General features: G+C 40.0%; 1 protein-coding gene across 1 annotated transcript in view; it reads left to right on the top strand.

The window, feature by feature from the left end:
- ATRNL1 (attractin like 1) overlaps positions 1 to 20,269 on the top strand; it is a gene marked incomplete in the record, with an annotated part of 6,064,901 nt that overhangs the window by 3,334,790 nt on the left and 2,709,842 nt on the right.

The raw sequence follows: 20,269 nt of genomic DNA, 5'->3' as shown, positions 1-20,269 counted from the left end.
AAGTCAACCAGGTTTAAAAGGCAGGATCTGCCTTTACAAACCCGAACTGGGTGGGGTCAAGTGTCTGTAGGTCCCCTATGTCTCTGTTTATGAATTCCATAATGATTCTTTCCATAGCTTTGCACACCAGGCTGGTTAAGCTTATGGGGCGGTAGTTTCCAGGGTCTGTAGAGGCACCCCCCTTGTGGAGTGGGACCACTGTTGCTGTACGCCAGTGTTCAGGTACATATCCCGAAGTGAGGCTAAGGTTAAACAGCATTTTTATGTGTGGGTTTAGCTCCTCTTGGAGTTCACGTAACACGCAACCCGGGATACCGTCAGGTCCCATTGATGCTGTGTTTTTTGCTTTGTTTAGGGCGGTTCTCACTTGGACATCTGAGATGACAGGGAGATTACATTCAGCTGGGATAAGTATTTCTTCTTTTGGGGGTGAGGGAGGGGAGAAATTTGCACTGAACCTGTCAGCCAGAATGTTGGCAATATCTGTGGGTTCAGTGTATGTTTTGTTGTTGTGAACCAATTCTGAGCATATCTGAGGGTTTCCACCCAGGTTTCTAACATAGCTGAAGAAGGCTTTGTGGTTATCTTTAGTGTCCTTAGCGATTTTTCTCTCAAAGTTGGCCTTGGATGTTTTTATGAGAGAACGTAGTTTTCTGCTAATGTTGATCAGAGATGTCTTCCCTTCATGGGATTTTGCTCTGACATGCAGTAGCTTCCTTCTTTTGTTATACAATTTGTTTATGGCTGAGGTCCACCAGACAGGACGCTTACCTTTGGTGGAGAGGGACTTGGATTTATTTAGGATTGCATGATCCATGCATTCTTGGAGATGTCCATAGAAAGCATTTGTGAAGGATTCGGCATTGTGGGATGTGGTATCCACTGGCACAGTGGGCTTAAAGGATACCATCTCAGTCTTAAGAAGAGTGAAGTCTGCTTTTGAGAAGTTTTTCACTGTGGTCTTTTGTGCTGGGGGTGGAGGTGGGATATGTATATCCAGGGTGATTAGTTTGTGGTCAGATCTCACTAGTGAGCGATATACTTCCGGTGTGGAGCATTTTGTCCCCATGTTTGTGATGATCAGGTCTAGTATATTATCTCCTCTAGTGGGAGAGGTGACTAGTTGTTCCAGTGCATTTGAATTTATGAATTCCAGGAACCTTTGGGCTAGGGTATTAGGGCTAGAATAATGTACCCAATCTATGTTTGGGTAGTTGAAGTCTCCCAGTATGATGGTATTTTGTGATACATTCATATCCTCCAATGTCTTCAGGAAGGCTGAGTGGGGTTCTTGAGATTGGGAGGGTGGTCTGTAACATGCTACCAGTTGTATAGCAGTTTTGCCTATGGTTAGTTGCACCTGTATGGTCTCTGATGCTTCATGTGTTGCTGCTAACCTGGAGGTGTGGGTGTCCTTGATGAATATGGACATTCCCCCTCCCTTTGTGGTTCGGCCCGGGTTTGGGGCGAAAAGCATGATCTGAGGTATAGCCTGGTAGTGCTGGGGTGCTCTCAGGAGCCTTGAACCAGGTTTCAGTTACTGCACAGATGTCGATGTTCTCCATGCTGAGGAGTGCATCAAGTGCCTGCATCTTGAGATTTAGACTTCTGGTGTTGAGCAGCATTACCCTTAGTTTTTCCATTTTGTTTTCTAAGGAGGTGGGTTTGTCTTTTGAGCCTTGCCTAAAAAGGCACTATGGGGGTGGCAAGAGCCTTAGCCAATATCCGGAAGCCCAGTGGTGACAGGTGTAAGCCATCCCTTGAAGCAGCGTGGCTTGTCCAACATGTCATCCCAGGCAGACAGACATTGGATCCCCTTAGAATGACACCAGTACTTGAGCCAATTATTAAAGCTGATCATCTTGTCTTTGTATTGTGGTATCATTCTTGGTGAGGGCAAGATTCTGCTCAGGGTCAGGGTCATACCAGCCTGGGCTACATAATCGGAGAGCTCCTCTATGTCTCTTTTCATGTAGTCCAGGGAGGTACATCTCAGGTCATTCACACCAGCATGGACAATGATGGAGTCATATTTGTACTTGCTTTGGAGTGACTTGAGTGCGTGTGTTATGTGGCGGATCCTAGCTCCTGATAGACAGCTCACAGTCACCTTCTTCTTGTTCAGCCTGGTCAGCGGGACATCAGTGTGTCTGACTATAGAGTCACCTATTACTAGTGTATCAGGCAAGGTGTTTGGCCTTAAGGGCTGTGATTGGTTGACACACTGATTTATTGAAGTATGTGTTTTGTTTTGAGGTGGTGGATTTTTGGATGTCTGCTTTGGGAGCCTCTATTGTTTTGGTAAGTTTTTTATTAGAGCCTCCGAGTATGTCTTTGTGTTTTTATGTGTTTGGTTTGCAGTTGTGGTAGGTCTATGTGGGACTGGGATTGTTGTGTGTGTGGTTACCATCTCCTCCTGTCTGGTCATGCCAGCCCTGAGTTGAGAGAGTTCAGCCTCCAGTTTGGCTATATAGTTGCATCTCTCACATGTATTTGTGTTTGTTGGGAGGAGGAGAGGGTTGTCTGTGTACATGACAATTGTAGCATTGTCTCAAGATACCCATATTGACCAGCTAAACTGGAGAGGACGCCAGTAATATACCACTCGACATGCTAGAACAGTATAAGGGAGCGCTGTACCTTTAAGGGAAGTGGATATTCACAGGGGTGGTAAGTAGAGGTAGTGCTTTACTTAGTACGAGAGTGCTTACTTAGTAGAGAAGTATTGAGAACAAGTGCTAGGCTTATAATATAGTGAGTAGTCTGATTATACTAAGAGTAGAGCTTCCTTAAGGGAAAATTTGAAGAGCAGACCTTGCAGAGCCATAAGAAGTTTAACGGCGCTGCGCTATGTGCACAACCGCGCAAAGCCGTGCAAACGCAGATTTTAAAAAGTGAACTACAAAAGAGCTAGAAATGGTCCAAAACAACCAATTACTACAGCTTCTTGTGCTGAGGTCACTTCCTACAGGGACAGGTAGGCTGCTCAAGGCTCCCCACTCCCACTGGTGAGCAAAGAAACTTCCTTCTATCCAAGAAAGGTAATGGACAACACAGGAACTACACCACAGCCCAGAATACAGCAATGCCTGTAAACTGGTCTAAACTAGTCGAGGAGAGGCGGGAAAACAAGGATTATTTTTTTGTTTTTTTGGTTTTTTGATAGAAACACACAGAGAATGCAGAAACAGTGATAAATCAGTTACAGAGGCTAGCACACTTTAGTGGGCAGCCTCAACAGTTAAATTAAACAAGCAAACTTTCGATCAAATTCGACTAAAATGTAACTTTAAGTGAAGATTTTAAAATAATGCAGCAAACAGTTAAAAAACAGTTCAAGCTAGTTCAGGGTAAGCTACAGAAGCTATTCCAAGTGAAAAAAAAGCAAAGATACTTAAATCCAGAAAGTAGTCGCTTTTCTGAGTTCCCTGCTGCTAGGACCACTCTGCAGGACCACGAGGAGCTTGTCTGAGCAGTATAGACAGAAAAAAACGCCCAGAGGCGGATTTTAAACAGTGAACTACAAAAGAGCTAGAAATGGTCCAAAACAACCAATTACTACAGCTTTTTGTTCTGAGGTCACTTCCTACAGGGACAGGTAGGCTGCTCAAGGCTCCCCACTCCCACTGGTGAGCAAAGAAACTTCCTTCTATCCAAGTAAGGTAATGGACAACACAGGAACTACACCACAGCCCAGAATACAGCAATGCCTGTAAATTGGTCTAAACTAGTCGAGGAGAGGCGGGAAAACGAGGATTATTTTTTTGTTTTTTTGATAGAAACACACAGAGAATGCAGAAACAGTGATAAATCAGTTACACAGGCTAGTACACTTTAGTGGGCAGCCTCAACAGTTAAATTAAACAAACAAACAAACTTTCGATCAAATTCGACTAAAATGTAACTTTAAGTGCAGATTTTAAAATAATGCAGCAAACAGTTAAAAAAACAGTTCATGCTAGTTCAGGGTAAGCTACAGAAGCTATTCCAAGTGAAAAAAAAGCAAAGATACTTAAATCCAGAAAGTAGTCGCTTTTCTGAGTTCCCTGCTGCTAGGACCACTCTGCAGGACCACGAGGAGCTTGTCTGAGCAGTATAGCCAGAAAAAAATGCCCAGAGGCGGATTTTAAACAGTGAACTACAAAAGAGCTAGAAATGGTCCAAAACAACCAATTACTACATCTTCTTGTGCTGAGGTCACTTCATACAGGGACAGGTAGGCTGCTCAAGGCTCCCCACTCCCACTGGTGAGCAAAGAAACTTCCTTCTATCCAAGTAAGGTAATGGACAACACAGGAACTACACCACAGCCCAGAATACAGCAATGCCTGTAAACTGGTCTAAACGAGTCCTTTGATTTTTTAAGGTAGGTAATTCACTTCTCACCTCGCCTCCATCCAGGAAATTCATTACAGGAGCCTAAAGCCAGTTTGTGATGTCATTTCTGGTGTTTCCACCTTGGTCGGTTGCCGTCTAAACATTAGGGTTCTCCCTCAATACCGGAGAGTGTAAAGTAAACTAACTATTCAGCTTGGGAACTTGAAATTGAAATGTTCCCTTGATTGTTCTGCTCTTCCCTGAGTTAGAAGAGCCGGAAGCTTCTGTACAGAGGATACTAATTCGCCGACCAGTGCCTCCATAGCATGTAAACAGGCTCAAAGTCACCAAACGAAGAACGACCCAGTACTGATACACCAACCAAGTGCAAACAAGCAGCAAACTTGTAAAAAATTAAGAAAAACAGTCAGTCGCAACACTTTGCTGGAAACTGAAAACTGTTTTAATGACAGAGTAGCAAATTGACCAACAACTAAGGGCTTTCACCTTGGATTCCACTGGCATCATCAGAGCTGTAAAAAAAGCCCAACATAACAGCTTAAGTACCCTAATAGGTGAAATGAACAACCAATCACATTCTTTCATACAGTTAATACAGAGCACTGAATAGTTTACATATTTAAAGACATATCACTAAAAATCAGGATTTTAAAACAATAACTGTCATAGAAATAGTAAAAAACACACTAAGTACAGTTTAAAATACATTTTTGACACAACAAACACATAAGTCCAAATGTAAATACAATCGGCTATCAGAATTTATAATTCCATAAGTAGAACATTAAAAACACTGCTATTAATTCAAATTAAAGAAGCCCTTTGTTTCAATATAGGGGCCAACGATATACTGTCATTAATTCCTAGTGAAACGCTGGCATTTAACCTCATCTGCCATTTACTTTTCCTTGCTGCTACTTATAATTTAATGTGATCACCCCTCTCATTGTGTCGAACCTTGTCAATCACAAAAAGATGACCTTATAAAGTTCACACACTTGTTACACTTACTGCCTTAAGGATGTATTTGTATGCAAAAATCAGGCAGTTTGGGACAGAGGATAAAGACTTTGACCTGCTAAGGAACTTCATATTGTAGTTCTAGGTTTGAGTACCACAGTCTTCATTTGTGTGCTGTATGACTGTGAGAAAGTCACTAAAGCAGACAGTCCTCCTAAGTCACCCATGATAGGTAGTTGCTCTTTTTGGATTTATCTGCATGACAGATAAATAAAATAATTAAAAAAAAAAAAAAAAAACATGCAGGGGAAAGATTCACAGAGCTGCATATAAAAAGCATGTCAGAAAGAGTAAGAGTGAACAGCTGTGTCACGAATTATTTTGCAGAAGTGTTCGAATACTGAAGGTCATGTAACCGCGTTTTACTTTACAGCACTCTGCACTGTACCTGTTTTGTATTTTGCACAGCACACTACAATTATCAGTGCAACATCTCCAGCTGTAGTTTGTACAAGTACTGAAGTATTCAAAGGATTCAGTGATGGCCTAGTTTGACTGGTTTCATCTAATTGTTATAAAATGAAATCACATGCCATTTTTGGCTGAATTCTCTGAGTATAAATAGATTTTGTATGAAAAGAACTAAGCAGATGGAATGTAATGGTCTATAAAAGATTAATTATGAATTCCCGGTTATCATTCAAGCAGCGTTTTTTATTGTTGTCTTACATAAGTTGTAATACACTATGAATACATATTCCCTCAAAAACCCTTACAGAAACATTTTTTTTTAAAGATATAGCACATTACCACAGTTCAGTAATACTGCTGTGAAGCCCAGTGATTATCGTTTAATCACAGCAGTCTATGCAGGAGCTCGTTAAAGCGTATGATAAATAGAACATTGTCATTTGTTTGCATCATGCATGGATTTGCTGCAGTAATCTGGTTTTAAACCTGCTGCAGTTATGCCCATTAAGGAGCCACCAGGCTTTCATGATTTCAAGGTTACTAAACCAGCTTGTGTCCATCTCCTGCCATTGTTTTCAAACCAGTAGTAAAGCCTGGTCACTGGGTTCGGGTAGCATTTTTTGCAGGTTGCATCCAAGGGATATCTGCCTGTACTGACCCAAGTAATAGTATTCCTCCTAGTTGTACAACCAATGATTTTGGTCAGTTTTTATGACATGGTAGACTGTTGAGTCAACATTATAGTCTTGCAGACTGTAACCGCTAATAGTTATTGTTTGGAATACATATGCAAAGTCATAGTTCTTCCTTTCTTGTTAAAAAGGTATATCTAGTAGTTTTTGAAAAGTTTTCCCTCGTGATGACATCAAATAACTTTTAATTTATAGGGCTTTCTTTGAGAGCTAATGGAGATCTGTCTATCTAGAACTTTTTCTGCATCTTTCATTTTATTTTAAGGATGGTTAAATTTAATGCTTCCTTCCTTAAATATTTAGTAAGCCATTTATTTGTTTAAAGTGCTAGGTAATGTCGTTAGGGTACTTATTTCATTTAGTACGATTTTATTTCAAAGAAGTATAAAACACAACTAAAGCCAGAAGCATAGCAATGCATGTAAAATCCGTAGTACAGACACTGAAACACTCATTGTGTGCCTCATAGATTGACAGGGTAAATCTTTTCAGATTTTCAGAGTTTCTGCTGACAGCTTTGTGGAAACTAACTAAAGGCATTTGCAGCTTGTGCCTAACGGCCCTAAATACCCAAATGCATAATTTGAAGTGTACTTGCGTGTGCAAAGAGGTGTAATTAGTGTCCTCCTAAGCCCAAGGTTAAGGACCAAAAAAAAAAATGTCTTCCAAAGTTCTGAGCTGTGGCAAAAAATAGAAGAATCAACTCCTGTAGAAGTTGTTCAAGCTGCACTGTAGTACAATGTAGTACAATCCTACATCATATGTAAATTATGTAAAAACATGCCGTCATGCAGAGTAATGAAAGAATAACGAAGACTCTGGAAATCTCCATATCTTTTATTGATGCGGTTCTTTATTAAAAGGCAGATAAGTGCTGAATAGTGTTTCAGAAAACTTTGCAGTTATTTATACAGTTTTTCATCCTGTTGCGAAAATACTTTTTCCAAAGGCATAACAACACATGAATTTCATTGATTAGTGTTGAAAAGCTTGTTTCCCACTGGGCAGGGTTTAACCTGTTACCATTGGGTTTGCTAGGAAGCTAGTTAGCCAATAGGGGCTTGAGTAGGGGGCACAGAGTTCTGAGCTGTGGAAAAGAGCTTGTTTAAGTTCCTTGCTACAGTTAAACTGCTAAACGCATTAATTTGAACAGTTTTAGCATAGTCAGTGGCTGTTTAAATGAATTCATGCCCAATAAGCAGCCCACCATTGTCGTGGTATTGTGTATGTGTGTTAAATTGTGCTTCTACCTTTGCACTTGTGGCCAAAATGAAAGGGTCCTTTCTAGACTGGATAGATTAGGTCATCTGCTTGATTAATAAATATATAAAATGCAGTTACTTATAGGCACCATCAGTACTTGAAACATTTGGCTTGACAGTCAAGTGCAGCTAATCTGTTATTCACATGCTCCATGACCTTTGACATCTAATTCAAGCACAGCCCAGAATCCACTATCCCCTTCAGCAGAGTTCACATGAAGGCCCCACCTGGGCAGTTCCTTATCATTCTTACCCCCTCAGCATGCACACATAGTTTGGTTTTGACCTGAGTGCACCATTTACAAAAGTAAAAATATTGTCTTTCGGCTTTTCCCAGTTAGGGGTTGCCACAGCGCAACTCTGGTCCACTAATTGACAGTGGATTTCTACGGTGCCGAGATGTCAACCCGATGCCCAACCTTCAAAGAAGGCACACCCATTTATGCACGCACCTACCTGCATGTCTTTAAACATCACTCGACCATGGGGAGGACATGCAGACTCCACACAGAAGGTGCTCCAGCCGAGAATCGATCGGGAGAACCTCTTGCTGTGAGGCGACAATGCTAACTGCTGCACCACTGTGGCCTTTTTGCACCATTTACAAAAGTGTGCTCTATTAATATATATGGTTCTTACTGCCTGCAAAGGTTTGTATTGCTGTTCTTCAATGAAGCATTTAGCTCATGCCTAAAACATTCAGAACTATTGTCCATTGCTGTTTTTAGAGATTTGGCTATCTAGTTTTTTTGAAGTATAAGAACTAATTTACTGTTACAAGCTCATATCCTAAAATGTACTGAAATCCTATGATGATTAAAAAAAAAACAAACAAAAAAAAAATAAGACTTTTTTCCTTTGTGATGTTTTTGCCAGTCATTAAACCTTTCCTGAACTGGACACAGCTTCACCCATTCCCTTTTCTGTGAATTCCAACTGAGAATAGATAAAAACAGTCCAGATAAGGCTAAAATGCCCTTCCTGCATCACAGCAATGAGAGCATTTTTCTAATGGTGTGATCCCTTCTCTTTGTTGGGTGGGGGGAGGGGTATGAGGTGAGCCACAGCAAAGGCAGATTGTGCATTCCTTATGCATGTGCCTGCTTCCATACTCCCACTTTGAAGGCTGCCACCAGCCACTGGCTGTGTCAGGCTAACATCCTCTCCTCAGTCTTGCATTTGCTTTCCTGTCCTTCTTCTGAAGGAATGTGGCATTGCACCTCTGGCTCTATTGTGCCTTTCCATTCAGCATGGGCAGACCTTACCCTCCCCTGCTATATCAGTCAGATACCTGAGACATTAACTTGCTTCACCTGAGCCATAGTTAGTGCTTCAACTTCAGTGTCACCTGACCTGGTTATAAACCACAGACTTAACCTGAGTAAAGGATGCTTCTTCATAACAAATTTATTGTGTATAAAACCACCTGTAAATAGACTTTCAAGTTCCTTACTGTCTTCTTAACAGCGTCCTAAGTATATCCATGATGTGCTGTGGGAACTTCGTCCATAAGTTACAGTGGAGAAAAGTTTAACTGCGTCAAAAAGTTTAACTGTGTCTTTCAGAGAACAAACGGATCACCCCATTTCCATCTGTGCACCATCTAATATAATTTGATACATCTTAGATGTAGCAGGCAAACCGTGTATGTATAACAGAAAATATATAACCAACCCATCTTTTAAATCAAGCCGCAGTTTTTATCTGCTTTCTTCTATCAACAAAATACAGTGTCATATAAAAGCCACATCTCAGAAAGTCAAATTCTTATATTATAAATTAGGTTTACTTAGGGTTGCCGAATTCAGTCTAACCTGTGATGGATTTCCTCAGTCTGCTTTTGTTTGGTATAGGTTTTCCCAACATGGCATCTTGCCAGAATACCTGTGGTTGCTCATTTGTTTAGCTTTTGTTTCTCTGAGAGGGTTGCTGATGTGAGTAAAAGTAAATTCTGCAATTGAAGTGTATTTTGGTATTTCTCTGAGTTTGATGTGAAAAAATATTGTTTTACGTTGTTAAACTGTATGTGATTTTTCATGTTTTTCTTTTTTTCTTTTTGTGCTTGTGTGAAGATAGGTAAAGCTGCCAGCCTAGCCAGATAGAATTATGTCATTTGTAAACATTGCCACAGGCTTGTTCTCTTAAATGTGAAAAGACTGCATTGGATATTGAACTGCAAAAATGTAACAACAGTACACTCTGCTGTAAGAAAGCTAAGTCAAGCATTTTATGACTGTCTTTGATGTCAAAATTCGGAGCCGATATGTTTGGAGGAAGAAATTCATGTATAATTTTTTTATTGCTCTGGTTCCTGACCAGCTGCAAAATCAAAGGGGCTATTAACCTCTGAGTTTTGTTAGCCTGGGAACCAGAAAGAAATGATGTAATCTAAAATGAATCAGTGGAACTGTGTTATCAATTTAAGGACAGAAAGAATGAGGGCATTAGAGCATTTGTCTTGAGAGCATCCAACTCACCACTCTGCCTGTGTCTATATGTAAGTAGGATTTTAGAACTGTGTTTTCTCTTTGATATAGCTAAGAAATAGGAAGATTAGACTAGTTTGTTTTTCTGTGATGTCAGAACTTTTCTATGGTATTATTTTAAACATTTCTTAGTGATCTCTGAACTCTTGACTGGCACTGTGTAGTAAGAAGTATTGTCTTGTGTTTCTATTATTTATTAGTAAATATTTTTAAACCTTTCAACTGTGGCTGTTTTGTGTAGAGATAATTTAAGCTCTAGAGTGCATTGCATATATATAGTGGTACTGTACCAAGTCACTCCAAATAAGCTTTGCTGTTCACACTTACCATTTGGATAATAATATTGCACAGTAATAACTGGACACCCTTTAATAAGGGCCTTTGAGTAGCTGATAAATATTAGCTTGGTGATGGCAGTGATTTCTGCTGTATAGTCTTGGTAAAAGGGGTACAGCTGGAGAACATGTGCCAGCCTTCCACAGGAGGGTCTGTGTTGTTGTTTAAACTCTTATCTCAAAGTGTGTGTATGTCAGCTACTTGGACAGGGACATGAAGCACTGGTTGGACAGAGAGGGTGCTGGAGGTTTTAGCTTGCCCACTAGGCTGAGATCTGGACCCTATAGCTGTGCCAGTGGGGAGTCTTATTGGGGACCTGGAGAGAAAGGGAGAAATCAACCCCAGACTGACTGTGATCTCTGTGTGCTCTTAATGGAAATTGTACTTTACTGAGTGTGTACTTGTTATCCTCCCAATGTGGATGCCCCACACTGGTGTTAGTGGTGAGGATTGAGGCTCCTTGATTGCTGTGCCAGTGCACGGGCATCACAGCTTATTATTTCTTATAGTGTTGTGTTGGTTTCCTGTCAGAGCCCTGTGTCTTATTTATTAGGGGTCAAGCTAGCGTGAAGTTTGGAAATGTGTTTTTTGGATGTTAGGTCATGAGCATCTGGGTTTTATGCTAATATTTGGAAAACTGCAATTTATAATACTTCCAAAGAGCAGCTGATCTGAGTTTGATCCGCAGATATAAAATGTTATGTCTGCACTGAATATAGTTCATACAGAAGATAGGTATGTCTGTAATATTAAACAAATCCTGTTCATTTTCATAACTCTTTATGCTGGATAGGGTTTGATTCCTTTTGAATATCAGAAATATCTAGTTATATTACAAGGAGCTCTAAACAGAAAAGTCTATTGTGCATTTCTTGGAACAACAGGTTTGTAGCAACTTTAGCCTGTTAGTGCCAACAGATACATTTTACTTAGGAATGTTCTTACAAGTAGTCTATTTCCAGTAGAGCCAAATGGCCTGTAGAAAATATATGGATTGTGTAGTTTTAGACAGTTTTGTACGGCTTTGATATAAAGTACTATAAGAAAAATTATTTTAAAAAAAATATATCCCTGTCCATATTCAAATGCAACTTAGATCTATGGATGGAAATCAGAAAATTTAGCCCAGGACTGCCACCTCTGCAAATAATGGACAAAGGCATCTCCTAAATGATTTTACCCCATGTGTGGGTTCCTCGGATTATCTATGGCATGATCTCAGTTATTCTCATAGAGGTAATATATAATTATTGACTATTGGGTGGGAAAGGACAATTTACAACCATAATCCACAGGTGCCACCAAGGATCGAATACCAGCAGTTTTCTTTGAAAACACAGCTTTAATGAAAATGAACAAAAAACACACACACTCCAGGCATTAACGTCTCCTATCTACTACGTTTTCATTTGCAAGTTACTTCATCAGATGCGGACAAACTTATGAACCATTCCTTTTATACTTCCTATAGTCTGTCTGATGAAGTAACTTGCAAATAAAAACTTAGTAGATAGGAGACGTTAATGCCTGGAGTGTATGTGTTTTTTGTCCATTTTCATTAAAGCTGTGTTTTCAAAGAAAACTGCTGGTATTCGATCCTTGGTGGCACCTGTGAATTCTGTTTGAAGTGGTGACTTGGTGAATATTTTACTTTATGACAATTTATAACCAAATACAATAGGTTATTTTGAGAACAAAAAGGGAAATTGGCTAGGCTTAAAATGTCCCACAAGGGCAGCTACCCTAGTACTTGACTATTAACACATGAACCTATAAAAATCTGAATGCTTTCTTAGTGCAGAGTACATAGTCGTAACAGATAGATACAGGAAAGTATTTGTTATGGAAGTAAAAACTGAGTGCAGTCATGCTTAATTCCATAAAAGCAGTATCTGTGTTATGTTAATTCCCACCTTTGAATTCTGTAGTGGGGTTCAGTTTTTTAGTAGGGTTAGAAAGGACCATTGTGAGTGTGAAGTTGAAATATTATTGTAGGAGACCCAGCTAATGGATGTTGTAAAGTTCTTTTAAAAAAGTAAACATTCAGATATCTGATTTAAAATCTGTAAAACACACACAGTTGCCTGTGTGTATATGTTTGGGTAATATATGGATGTGTGGTGGGTATTACATACAGTATGTTATGCTGCTGTATATTTTGGAATGATTTTCGTCATATCAAGCAATGTTCAAATTGCAGCATTTTGTTTTGTAATACTGCAGTACAAGATTTTTTTAGGTATTAATAAAATAAACCCTTGTATATTGCATTATATCCATTTTTTCAATGTATTTTTAGTTATAGTTACTGTTTCTTATTCATTTCACTGGGATGCTGTAATTGCTTATGTAGTCTTTGGAGTATCAGACAGTATACAGTGGGACGGTGGTATAATGGTTAGGGTGCTTAGCTTTCAAATAAGAGGTACAGGATTTGATTTTCATTAATAGAAATTAAAAACAAAGGCTCATTTATGCAGAACTTCCTTATGCTTGGCTTGGACACCAGTGACTGCAAGACTTTTGATTATTTCTAAAATCATCCGTACCCACAAAGACTATTATAAGTATATTTTTTGCACTTACTGTAACTGTTTCAGTGATATTTATTTGTTTGAATTTATCACTGATTTTCAGCCTGCACTTGTTAAAGAAACTTCATCTGTTTGTTACTGTACTGCTCTTAGGTTGTTTTAACAATATTCTGATGTTTCTGAACCTCCTCTGATACTGCAAAAGCTGTTCTGAGTGAGTCTGCCAAAATATTTCTAAGTTTTGCAAAGTTTGTATATGTTGTGAACATTTCTCAGGGTTAGTGAACTTATTTTCAAGGATTCCTGATATTGCAGTAAGTCTTACTTCTGTTGTAAAGCATTTGTTACTGCATTTGAGCTCAGAGCCAGTTTATTTTACATTGTAAGGGTTCTTTTGGACTCTGGTGGGAACAGAGAGCTAAACTGAACCCACCCAAGATGGGAACTACTAGTTGACAGCTTATTGTGTTTTTATCTGATTGGCCCAAGGAGTCGGACTTAACCTTATAAAAGTCTTTCATCCTGTTCGCATAAAAGCCTCACACAAACACTGTTCCTCATGCTTGCATATAAGCAAACCTCTCCAGTTTAAAATCCTCTATAGGAAAAGCTCTCCATAGTCTCCTACTTTTCACAGCTGCAGAAAGAGCTGGCAGTTTTTGCAGAGGGTGGTACCACTGCAGGTCATCTATTAGTATACTACTAAAAACTTGCACTTTGACCTATAAGTGACTCTCCCTTATTCCTTGCCATCTGGAAGTTGTGTTTCCTTGCCTTACATAACATAGGCTAGATTCAGACCTACTGTATCTAGACTGTTTGGGTATCGATGTGCTCTAAACCAGCCGTCTTACATTAAAAGGGCCTCCCTGCACTCTTGTGGCAGAAGTGCGCAGCTCAGGACCCTTCTGAGTTAAGGATTGCTGGAGAAAGGCTCAGTTTAGGGCTTTCCCATTAGTTGTTGCGTTAAAACTATTTAAATGTGCCTGTATATAAGCCTCATGTTTGCACGGGTTTGTGCTCAGTTTGCAGGAGCTGCTCAACGTTTGGCAACTTTAGCCAGATGTCTGAAGTACATCTGCACTGGAATCAAAGGCATCCACTGGAAAAAAAATGAAAAATAAGTATTTTAAGTCAGCACTGCATTTTGTTGTCAGTATTTAATTGAATTGTTGCTTCATTTTGCTGTTTGTGACTATGTCCAGCTAGCTCACTTTCTTCCCAAATACCACATTCAGAAAAATCCTGTCACAGTGGATGGGCAGTTTGCCATCATTTTTCCTGCCAGATTGATATAGGCATCTTGAGGCAATGTAACAATTGCTTCATGTATACTGACAACCATTTACTCCTAAAGCAAACTAACACCTTATGTGAAAGATGCAAGTACACTGTGGAAGTGGAGTCAATTCTCTCATGTAAAAACAAACTAGATATCACACAGGTTATCAGCGCACACACTTCACCTGTCACACAAACCTCATGTATCGCACAAAATAAGGTCATGACACATAAACCCACATACGCAGAGGTACTCACTAAAAGCCTATCAAAAGAAGAGAGACCTCCCAAATGCACACCACCTACACTCACCACTAAGCATAAAGAAACCACTACACATATCAACACACACACACCCATGTCTCAAGAAATAAGCCACTAAGGCAAAATCCATCAAATGTCTTGGTCATAGGCAACTCCATACTGAGACAAACTCCATACTGAGACACACAGATGTCCCCCTCACCAGACTGGACAAGAAAGTCACAGTCAGCTGCCTGTCAGGTACCAGGATCTGACAAATCACACATGCGGTCAAGTCACTCCACAACATGTACCATTATGACACTGTCATAGTCCATGTTGGAGTGAATGACTTGAGATGTACCTCTCTGGACTATGTGAAGAGAGACATGTCGGAACTCTCTGTTTGTGTGTCCCAGACAGGTATGTCCCTAGTCCTAAGCAGTATCCTTCCCTCATCCAGGACGATACCACGGTATAAACAAACAGTGACTGACTTCAACAATTGGCTCAGCTTCTGGTGCCAGTCCAAGGAGATGCAGTATCTGTCAGCCTGGGAGGATATGGTGGACAGACCACAGTGCTTTGTTAGAGATAGTCTGTACCTGTCCACCGATTGGCTTTTGGATATTGGGAAAGGCTCTTTTCTCCACCATAGTGCCTTTTTTAGGCAATGTCAAAACAAATTTTCAATATAACAAAATCTAATCGAGACAAATTTGGTCATGCTGCTTAATGCTAGGAGTTTAAACACAAAATTGCACTCCGTGGAAGCACTCCTCACCTTGGAGGATGCTGATGTCTGTGCAGCTACTAAGACATGGTTCAAGGGCACTGAGAGCACCTTGGCTGTGCAAGGTTACAATGCCTTCCACACGTTCAGGCCTCAAAATGAGCATGAAGGAACCAAAGATTCAAGGGCGTCCATTTTCATCAAAAATAAAGCTACTCCATGTCCAATTAACTATTGGGAAAATACCATACCACTTCATTGCTAACTATAGATCCCCAGCTATAAACCAGGTCAAGCACACCACCTACCTCAATTTACTGAAATCCCTCACCATAGAGAACAACACCTTAGCCATGAGAGATTTCAACTATCCTTCCATAGACTTGGGGACATACATGTGTAAAAACACACTTGTCCAGAGGTTTCTGGACTATAACACAAATGCTCTGGAACAGATGTTCTGCACCCCCACTAGAGACTCTAAATGTTCTGGACGTAGTAGCCACCAGCATGGGGGGGAGGGGTCACTGTACTTCCGCATGCATGATACCCTCCCTGGTTACGTGAGACCACATATCTGTCTCATTTGAAGAAACTACTGGAAATACCCTCACAGGAACAAAAAGTATGAAAAAACTTCCCGAAAGCTAACTACAGCCTACTAAGTGATGGTATAAAAAGCTTTATATCACCCACAATAGCAGACATCAATGACCATTTTGCAGAAGTGTATGCAAATGCCCTGTACGAACACTTAAGTGACTGTATAAACTCTGCTACACCTAACTGGATTAAAACCAGGTCTTCCTGTAAAAACAAACCCACTTTAAGTATAAACAAATTATACAACAAGAGGAAGAAACTGTTGTCCAAAAGCAAGAGGGATATCACCCTGCAGAGGAAGAGTTCCCTCCTAAGCCTAAACAAGAAAATCAGAAATCTTGTAAAGTCTTCTAAAGCAAATTATGAAACTGAAGTCACATTCCTAGCTAAGGATAATCATAAGTCATTCTTTAACTACATCCAAAGTCTAAAAGGGAATGGCCAGCTATGTGTCTAACTAGTTGTAGATGGGATCACTCATACTACACCGGAAGATATCACCATCTACTAGCTGACAGATTCAGCGCAAACTTCACCCCCCATCCCCACCTATCATATCCCAAAGCATACCTGACACCAGTCCTCTGCCTAATATCTCCAGAGAACAGGTCATCTCTGTGTTCGTCAAGGTCAAAAACATGGCATTAGTGGGACCAGACAATATCCCAGGTTGTTTACTAAACAATTTAAAACAAGATATAGTGAACCCGTTTGGTGTTCTCTTTAATTATAGCTTGAGAAGTGGCTTTGTTCCTGCAGAATGGAGAACAGCAACAGTAATCTCCCCTGCACAAAGGGGAGCCATCAACTGATCCTGGGAACTATAGACATATAGGTCTAACCAGCTCCATCTGCAAAGCCATGGAAATAATTATCATGGATCTTACTGTATCATTAAGAACATAGGCAACCTTCAAATGCTGGACCCAAGCCAGTTTGATTTTGTTAAGGGTAGATCATGCTTATTAAACCTGGTAGACCTCTATGAGAATGTCACCAAAGCTCTGAATGAAGTTAAGACAGTGCACACAGACTATCTCGACTTTGACAAGGCTTTTGACACAGTTCCCCAGTCTGGGATCCATAAGAAACTCTCCCAGATAGAGATTAACCCTTATGTTATTAGATGGGTAGCCAATTGGCTCACTGACAAGAACACACACTGTTAAAGTTGGTGACTCCACCTCCACCAGTAGATCCATCACCAGTGGAGTACCACAGGGATTTGTGCTGGGTTCCTTACTGTTTGGTATCTCTTTCTCAGAAGTCCAGACCAAAGTAGATGGCCTTTGGCTCACCAAGTTTGCTGAAGATTACAAACTGGGAGCAATCATTGAGCCCCCCAACAATGTCAACATATTACAAGAAGGAAACAACAAAACAAGGAAAAAAGCCCAAGGAATTAGCTGTGTGGTGTGAAATAAATGCAAGATAAGCAGCAACAAAGCTCACACACACACACACACACACACACACACACACACACACACACACACACACACACACACACACAAATATGATTGAATAAAACAACCACCACATAAAAATGAAGGTATTTACTAGTAAAACTGGTAAGCACTTTCACTATATAAAATAGCTTCTTCATACCAAAAGTGAGAACATACAACATCCACATTTAAATAGAATTACATCACTACCTGTTACACAAGTAGAATGAGAGGATGTAGAATTATATCACTACCTGTTACACAAGTAGAATGGGGGATGTAGAATTACATCACTACCTGTTACATAAGTAGAACGGGGGATGTAGAATTACATCACTACCTGTTACACAAGTAGAATGGAAGGATGTAGAATTATATCACTACCTATTACACAAGTAGAATGGAAGGATGTAGAATTAGATCACTACCTGTTACACAAGTAGAATGGAAGGATGTAGAATTATATCACTACCTGTTACACAAGTAGAATGGGGGATGTAGAATTACATCACTACCTGTTACACAAGTAGAACGGGGGATGTAGAATTACATCACTACCTGTTACACAAGTAGAACAGGGTCTGTAGAATTACATCACTACCTGTTACACAAGTAGAATGGGGGATGTAAAATTACATCACTACCTGTTACACAAGTAGAACAGGGTCTGTAGAATTACATCACTACCTGTTACACAAGTAGAATGGGGGGATGTAGAATTACATCACTACCTGTTACACAAGTAGAATGGGGGATGTAAAATTATATCACTACCTGTTACACAAGTAGAACAGGGTCTGTAGAATTACATCACTACCTGTTACATAAGTAGAATGGGGGTATGTAGAATTACATCACTACCTGTTACACAAGTAGAATGGGGGATGTAGAATTACATCACTCCCTGTTACACAAGTAGAATGGGGGATGTAAAATTACATCACTACCTGTTACACAAGTAGAACGGGGGATGTAGAATTACATCACTACCTGTTACACAAGTAGAATGGGGGATGTAAAATTACATCACTACCTGTTACACAAGTAGAACGGGGGATGTAGAATTACATCACTACCTGTTACACAAGTAGAACAGGGTCTGTAGAATTACATCACTATCTGTTACACAAGTATAACGGGGGATGTAGAATTACATCACTACCTGTTACACAAGTAGAACAGGGTCTGTAGAATTACATCACTACCTGTTGCACAAGTAGAATGGGGGATGTAGAATTACATCACTACCTGTTGCACAAGTAGAATGGGGGATATAGAATTACATCACTACCTGTTACACAAGTAGAATGGGAGGATGTAGAATTACATTACTACCTGTTACACAAGTAGAACAGGGTCTGTAGAATTACATCACTACCTGTTACACAAGTATAATGGGGGATGTAGAATTACATCACTACCTGTTACACAAGTAGAATGGGGGATATAGAATTACATCACTACCTGTTACACAAGTAGAATGGGAGGATGTAGAATTACATCACTACCTGTTACACAAGTAGAACAGGGTCTGTAGAATTACATCACTACCTGTTACACAAGTATAACGGGGGATGTAGAATTACATCAGTACCTGTTACACAAGTAGAATGGGGGGATGTAGAATTATATCACTACCTGTTACACAAGTAGAATGGGCGCTGTAGAATTACATCACTACCTGTTACATAAGTAGAATGGGGGCTGTAGAATTACATCACTACCTGTTACCCAAGTAGAGTGGGGGATGTAGAATTACATCGCTACCTGTTACACAAGTAGAATTGGGGGATGTAGAAAATGAGACTGAGTTAAGGGAAATTAGATGGATAATCTCACTGCAGTCCCACATGGGCCATGAATTAAAAGAACATATCCCTCTATGCCCGATTTTAAAATCTAGGGATTTGAGTAAGAAGTCATTTCTGCACACTTATATGATTTTATTTTTTAGATTTTTTTTTCTTGTATACATTTCTTAGAAGTATGTTTTTTTGTTTAATATTTTATCGAAATCAGGTACCTGTATCTTTAAATATGTGACTCCTATGATTCGTTACTTGTATAACAGGTAGTGATGTAATTCTGTTTAAATGTGGATGTTGTATGTTCACTTTGGTTCTGAAGAAGCTATTTTATATAGTGAAAGTGCTTACCATTTTTACTATTAAATACGCTCATTTTTTACATGGTGTTTGTTTTATTCAGTCTTGTTTCTGTGTGTGTGCTTTTTGTTCACTTATATTACAAGAAGGGCTCATATAAGTAAATGATTGTTGCCAAAGCCATAGTCCAAAACTAAATGCAAAAAATGTATTATTATTCCTTTTAGCAAAACAGAATTCCCTACAAACTGCATTACTCACAGCACCCCCCTGAGTTCCAACCCAGTGGCATGATACTCGGGAACACAGGTTGATAGCAATCTGAACATTGACCACCAACTTTCCACAGTGGTAAGGGAAGCCTTCTACGTAGCACACCTCATAAGCAATGGCATAGCATTCAGGTCAGAGGATGTTATAACTCCACTGTACTCAACCCTCATCAGACCACTAGTAGAATATAATGCACCCTTTTGCATGTACCACACCAGATGCCTGCAGCAACTGGAGAGACCTCAGAGGTTTCTCACTAAGAAAATACAGGGACTCCAAACCGTGAACAATGTGGACAGGATGAAAGCCCTGTCACGTTACTCTGTATCTTATAGGCTGCTGAGAGCCTGGCCTGTAGGGTGATCTCCAACCTGCCCTAATGGAAATGCTGCACATCTGTAAGTCACATGACTGAAGGGTCACTCCCAAAACCTGGCCTGTAGGGCGATCTCCAACCCCGCCCTGATGGAAATGCTGCACATCTGCAAGTCACATGACTCAAGG

Source organism: Protopterus annectens, chromosome 14.part0, assembly GCF_019279795.1.
Source record: "Protopterus annectens isolate FY-2018-M chromosome 14.part0, PAN1.0, whole genome shotgun sequence".
NCBI lineage: Eukaryota > Metazoa > Chordata > Ceratodontiformes > Protopteridae > Protopterus > Protopterus annectens.
The sequence above is the reverse complement of the archived record's forward strand: the minus strand, read 5'-3'. Positions and strand labels throughout refer to the sequence as shown.